At 39.3% G+C, this 6758-nt stretch overlaps 1 long non-coding RNA gene across 1 annotated transcript; it reads left to right on the top strand.

The window, feature by feature from the left end:
- The first annotated feature begins 554 nt into the window (after positions 1 to 554).
- On the top strand, positions 555 to 5931 carry LOC128802376 (uncharacterized). The gene is made up of 4 exons (XR_008435399.1): positions 555 to 640; positions 3707 to 3762; positions 4850 to 4950; positions 5850 to 5931. It is a non-coding gene; the product is annotated as an uncharacterized LOC128802376 (long non-coding RNA).
- The last annotated feature ends 827 nt before the right edge of the window (positions 5932 to 6758 follow it).

Here is a 6758-nt window from a genome sequence, read left to right as displayed (position 1 = left end):
TAAAGTGATTTAAACCAGTTTGAACTGGTTTTATCTGCTTTGATCCAATTTGAACTGGCAGGAACCAGTTAGAACAAATTTAATCCAGTTTAAGCCAGTTAGGACAGGTTAGAACCTGACTGAACTGGCTTGATCCAGTTAAAACCGGTTGGATTTGGTGTAGACTGGTGGAAACTGGTTTAGCCAGTTGGAATGAGTTTAGTTCAATTTAAACTGGTTTGATGTGGTTAGGACCAGTTTCAAATTGTTTGAACCAGTTTTATTTGGTCTGAACCAGTTTTAAACACGTTTGAACCTGTTGGAACAGACTGGGACCAGATTGATCTGGTTTAAACTATTTGGAGCCAGTTTGATCTTTTGGAACCAGCTTAGTCTCCCTGCAGAGTAGATGGCAGCTGCATTCCTGTTTCCTGAAATGGCTCCATGAGGGTAAAAGGACCAGGACAGACATGTTACCTGCCTAAGGGAGCATTCTACCACCTTTTTGCTGCTGATTGTCATACAACATTCTTATGCCGGATATGTTCCAAATGACGGAATGACCCAACTTTATTTTCCTCAGATGTTTTGAAAGATCACACAGACCAAACTTTAGGAAGCTGGTCAGCTCCTCACATAGGGCAGTCGCCCAAATTCTCAGGTGTGTGCTTCCTCCACTGTTGTATTGTGTTTTTATCTCTTTGTAACAGTCCTGTAATGGTTTGCCCCTTCACCCCCCCATTGTCTCCCAGTGGTTACATCCTGAGCTTTCCTGCCCTTCCTCCAGCACCAATCTCCCTGAAAATGCTCAGTCACTCCCCTGTCCCCTTCCTGGTACCCTGTCCATCACTCGGCTCCTAATCCCACTCTTCCAGAATCTTCCACCTTGGGCCTCGAGTGAGTGGACAAGGGCCAGGGGTCCCACCCTTAAACTTTCCCCACTGGTTTGTGTGCCTGTCTGTCCTTTTGCCTTCCACTCCCCCAAATTCCCCCACTGGGTGGTTGGCATCCCTTCCCCCTTGTCACTGCCCTGGAATTGAAGATGACTGTGAGAGCCTCCAGGCCACTTTTGGCTGCTAGGACAATGGCATCCGGAGCTTGCATTAAACCTGAGACTTTTTCCCCGGCCTTGAGTCGACTCCCTCATTACCTCCTCGGACACCACCTCTCCTCCATACAGGGCAGACAGCGCAGTGCTCTGTCTCAGCCGCTCCCCGAATCTCCTCGAAAAACAGGGGAGCGTCCCTCGCTGCTGACCGTGCCTCGGCCGGGCAGGCAAAGCCAGGGAGCTTCAGGGTAGGCATGGCATCACTCCACCTTTCTTTTCATCCTGTTATCTCCTTTAACCCACACTACAGCCATCATCCTTTCTTGAGAGAAAGTGCAGGGATGCCAATGGGAGATACATTAAACATTTTACTGTAATTAACTTTTTTCCATACTCTATTTTTTCCTATTGCTCTATATTCCTGTGTTCAGTTCATTGTATGAATGGGTATTGATCTTTAAATATAAAACCTCTAAATCTTTCAGTATGCTTTTGACAACTTCCTTATTTATTAATTTTACTGGGTTTTTTTTAGAAGCCAGGAGCACTTAACACAGTTCTTCCTTGAGATATCATTAAAATATGCTAACTAAGGTAAATGTGTAAGAAAGAATGCAGACATTTCTAAAGGTTATGATCTATGACAACACTTCTTAGCTTTGAAGTTACTTTAATTGAATTAATTGTAGCATTGAAGAAACTGAAGAACAAAGAGAGCGCTGACTAAATGTATTAAAGGGAAATATCTGACCTTTTCAATATGTTACATTTTGATTGGCAGTCCTTTCTGTTAGAGCTCTCTTAATAATAATTTTTAAATTATTTTTCCCCATGAAAACTAAGGTAAGGGTGTCAAAAAGCTGAAGTACAGCTGCGATAATTAGAAATATCCAAGAGTGGAAGTGTGCAAGCATATGTGAACACTACCTACCATAATTCAGAGGATGTCAGCAATGGGCGAGTTCATTTTGTTGGAAAAGTTTCTGACAAAAGGAAAAAAGCTAGAGCAAGTTAAACTTAATTTTTCGTATCAGAATTATAGAGTCATAGTGTGGTTTGGTTTGGAAGGGGCCTTAAATAAAGAACATCTCATCACAACCCCCTGCTATGGGCAGGGACACCTTCCACTAGTCCAGGTTGACCAAAGCCCAATCCAACCTGGCCTTGAACGCTTCCAAGGGACAGAGCAGCCACAAACTCCCTGGGCAACCTTTCCAGTGCCTCACTACCCTCACAGCAAAGATTTCCTCCTAATATCCAATTGAAACCTACCATTCTTCAGCTTAAGGCCACATTCCCCTTTATCCAATCCCTACGTGCCCTTGGAAGAAGTCCTTCTCCACCTTTCTTTAGGTCCTGGAAAGCTGCTATAATGCTAATTTCACACTTATTTTGGTTTGCAGGATCTTAAAGAGTCCTTTATTCATAAAGTTTTTCTCTGAAAAAGATTGTTCACTGCTTTTTACATAAGAATAAAACCCATTTGCAATAAACTTCAGGTTATTTATTAACAGATCTGTCTGAGAAGCAGAGGTGCTTTTAATTTCTTTTTTTTTTTTTTTTTTTAGTACTTTAACTCAGTAAGATTTAATGAATTTTCTCAAAAAAGCAGGAGTTTCACACATCATGGCATTTACCTGAGGATATGAGCTTGTCTTCTACCTCCTTTACCTTCATTACTGGGAACAGGCTGTTCCTGTTTTACATTTTGCTGTATTCCCTCTCTGTAGATCCATGATCCTATGTTACTGGTTCCATGGTGCCCTGCTCTTTCTGGGCTTCCTGGCCCCTCATTGTTACATGATTTATGTATCAAAAGTAAGGTAAAGGGCCCTCCCTCAGCCTAGGAAAGTTGTGCTTTCTCCATTGAAGTTTACGTTAGACCTCAGGAATAGGTCTCACAGCATGCTACAGCTGCTAAGGAAAAAAAAAAATTCCAGGTGGCAAACTGTCTTTTCAACCCCTGCATTGCTTTCCTTATTTAGCTTTTACTGAAAAACTTTACTGCTGAAAAAATTTCAATTTCAATCTTTCAAAATCAAAATGAACCAAAAGCAGGCACTGTGAGAGTTCCTGATGTTTACTGATTTATTGAAAAGACCAAATTTCACTTTACATGCAAATCTTCCTTAAACCCTGAGAGGTTAGGATAGGTATAAATACACAGGTAATATCTCTTTGTATAGTGCTGTAATTCTATGCAAAACCAAAGCAGAAATTATTTTCCTTGTACAGATTAAGCAGCTTGAGGCAAAAATCTGGTCTTGTTTTCAGCTAGTAAGGAATTTGTTTGTAGACTATGTAAGTACCACATTTCTGGCCTACTGTTGCATCTCTAACCTCCTGTAAATTGTTTATAACAAATACTCTGATTTTCAGCTTTGATATCTGATCTGTACTTACCCCATGGAAAGTCAAAAGGTCAGTAAGTGTTTTGAACTAGCTCAGCTTATTTTACTGATACTTCATTTAATATTGTCAAAACATTTACAAAAAGCCTCAAAAAAAAAAAAAAAAGCCTCATGCTTTTGACTATATAGGAAGAGCAAATACATTGTAAATAATTTCCTAACCTCATTTTAAGTTGCTGCCTTCTGGACTTTGGTTTTCTAAGTAGAAAAACACTTCAAATTCAGCACATCACCAGATCACTTTAACCTCTTTGAAAATGCATTTCAGAAGCCTTGATGGATCTCTTGCTCAGCAATTGGCCTTGGGAAAATATACACTTCACGGTAAGCCAAGTGCCACGTTCTGTAATCTGTCAGAAAAGGAACGGCAAGTGTAATGGGAGGTTGAAACAGATCATTTAGCATTGTGACATTATTTGTGAATTTGGCTCTATGGGAGAGATTTTTGTCATGCATATGGTTGGTGTTGATGCGAGGTTATGAATGTGGCTGGCTGTATCCCCAGTTTCTGAGGAGTTTTGAAGTATAACTTAACTTCTCTGTTAAGTCTCTCTCTGCAACCTTTTGAGAGTGGGGCGCATAACACCTCCTGCATAGGATGCTCCAGCTAAGTGAAGGTTGTGATGCCTTCCCAATTGTCTACAAAGCAATTTGGGAGGAACCTAGCTTCACTTTTATTAACCCCAGAGGTCTTTCCCTTTCTTTGATTTTCCAGTCTATATCTTTCTTCAGCTGTCCAGCTAAATTGACAAAGCACAGAGTCCTGTTCCATGTAGCAAGTGTCTTTGTAGGAATCTCTTTAAAAGCTTTAGCACTTAAGAAAAATCAATAGCGCTTATGATGTCTTGCAGGTCTCCCCTCTCCTGCACGCTAAATTCTCATCAGCCTGTTATTAACTTTTGGAAGAGGACAGTAAACATTGCATTTTAAAAGCACTTGTGTGGCTTTTCACTTGAATAACACTGCCTATCCTTCCTTAATGAATTTAGTGGAACTGTGTTGTTGGTATATTTAGAAAGAGAAAGAAGAGATGTGCAAAATGCATTGCAGCTATGGAGCCAAGTATAGCTGTTATATACAAGTCCTCCATGTTCATTGAAATAAAATGAGCCCATAGAAATACTGATCTTTTAAATACCACTTCAGAGTATAAATACCTATAAAGACAATCAATTATACTTTTGTCCAAATATACTTGGAGAAGAAAAAAAAAAAAAAAAGCCCTGGAAGATCAACGTCTGATTTATCACAGGAAAGAAAATGTAGACATAAAAAATCCAGTGACAAACTAAAGTAAAAATTATATGAACGTTCTACATTAAGAAAGGTATCTAGGAAACAAAACTAGGGAAGGCAAAAACATGTAAGTTTCAAAGATCTACTTCTGAAGTGTTATCCTTATGGTTTCTAGACCTGTGGAGTTACTGTGTCTTGGAAAGGGATCTAGAAAAATTGGATTTGGACTGTATTCCTCATAACAGGAATTAAAATAAAGGGTTCTACATCAGGACGGTGAGTAGGTTTACCTGCTATTCACAGTTCATAGTCTCTGCTTGTTTGTCTTGTATGTCCTTTGCATTTCTATATGAATTATAGGCATTTTTTAAAGACAGAGAAAGGATGATTTTCTTTTTCCTTACTGTTGTGTTCCAGTGGTTATAATAAAAATATAGAGTACAAGGATCCTAGCTGCACTCCCCCAATTTGCTTAATAGATTCAAATGTTCATCACTGCAGAGACTGACCTAATTACCAGGGTACTGGCCACTTCAGTAGTGCTCAGGCACCTGTGAAAGGAGTGGGGGGAGGGATTTCCCATGCTGCATGTCAGTCATTTTCCTTACATAAAATGAATTCAAGATTCTTTTATTCCAGAATGAGAGTGCAAACATATGTATGATTCTGTAGTCTAGTGATGATGGCATTTCGTGGAAAGGGACAGGTTTTGATCGTGCAACATTTCTGCATGTTTTTAATCATCTGCAGTGATTCAACAGTCTTTGGAGATGAGCCTGTAAACTAAGCCCACATCTTCCAGAATTAGCCTGGCACATCATGCTGGAGACAATCACTTAATTAATCTTGATCTTCTTGATATATTTACTTTGTAGTTTAGTGAGAATGGGAGTCATCCTTCCCAAAACAATTTGGTGCTCAGCTGATGTTTTGCCAGCATGAATGGGGGAAGGTTAAAACTCACTGGGCGTGAATCCAAGGCTCCTGCAAGGGGATTGCTCTGTCCTCACCTGGTAGTGGAGAGACCAGTCTGCCTCTATTGAGTTTTAAATAAAACCTTTTTTATGAGGCCCTATTTTAGTAAAAACACCTGTCAGAGTAGCATGCATATCCTCAGAGGAGATAAGGAAGGGAAAAATCCAGTTTTCTGATACATACTGGTCTTTTACTTGCAGCCCGAGGCCCTGGATGATGCATACAGCAAAAGTACATTGGGAGTCCTGTCTGTTCAATATCTACAGCACCATTGCACTTTATCACTTCACCGGTCATGCTGCTGCAAGAGATATTCTGTACTTTAAATCTGGAAAGGACTTTAAAAAAAAAAAAAAAAAAAAAGTCCTTTAAAACAGATTACAAATATTTACATTGGCATAAGTGAGAAATTTGAAGAAATGGCCCTCTATATGATAGAGAAAAGACATATTGAGCAGGCTTCACAACTGAAGAAGCTGTAAAATGGAATGACATCTTTCAGCTTATTTATAGCTTAAATCTAGCATTTTTGCTGTCAGATTAAAATATCGGGTGAGTTCTTCTGAATCTGCTTCCTGTAGTGCAACATATAATTTCTCTGGCTCATATTACTTTAATTATCAACATCAGCAATCTTACCCTTTCTTAAGCAGAAAAATTAGTAGCATTTCTCATTTACTCTGGAAAACCAGAGTTTTTTGGCTTTGCCTATACTAAAGAATGTAATGTGAAGCAACTTCAAGAGAATTCTGGGCTTGTAAGTACGAAGGGTTGTGATCTTTCTGTTTCTGGTCACATTTGCTGCTCTACAAAGACTTTACTTTGACCTCAGTAGCTCGAGGTTCTGTCTGTAGTTCCATCCTATGTCATCTCATTCTTTCCTATGTAATGTGTAAAGTAAATCAGCTCATATTAATTTTCGTCTATTCCATATTAACTTCCAAAGTACGTGTGCTCACAATGTTCTTTTGCACTGCTCCAAGTTCTCACACAAGCCTCTGACATTTCTGACCATCTCAGTTTCAATTTCAGATCATTTTACAACAGTATCTTAAAAGAACACCAAAACATTGGCTTGTTCTTCTTTATAAAAGTCATTTAAATTGTAG

This window comes from Vidua chalybeata, chromosome 2 (genome assembly GCF_026979565.1).
Source record: "Vidua chalybeata isolate OUT-0048 chromosome 2, bVidCha1 merged haplotype, whole genome shotgun sequence".
Taxonomy (NCBI): domain Eukaryota; kingdom Metazoa; phylum Chordata; class Aves; order Passeriformes; family Viduidae; genus Vidua; species Vidua chalybeata.
This window is presented reverse-complemented; position numbering and strand designations above follow the sequence as displayed.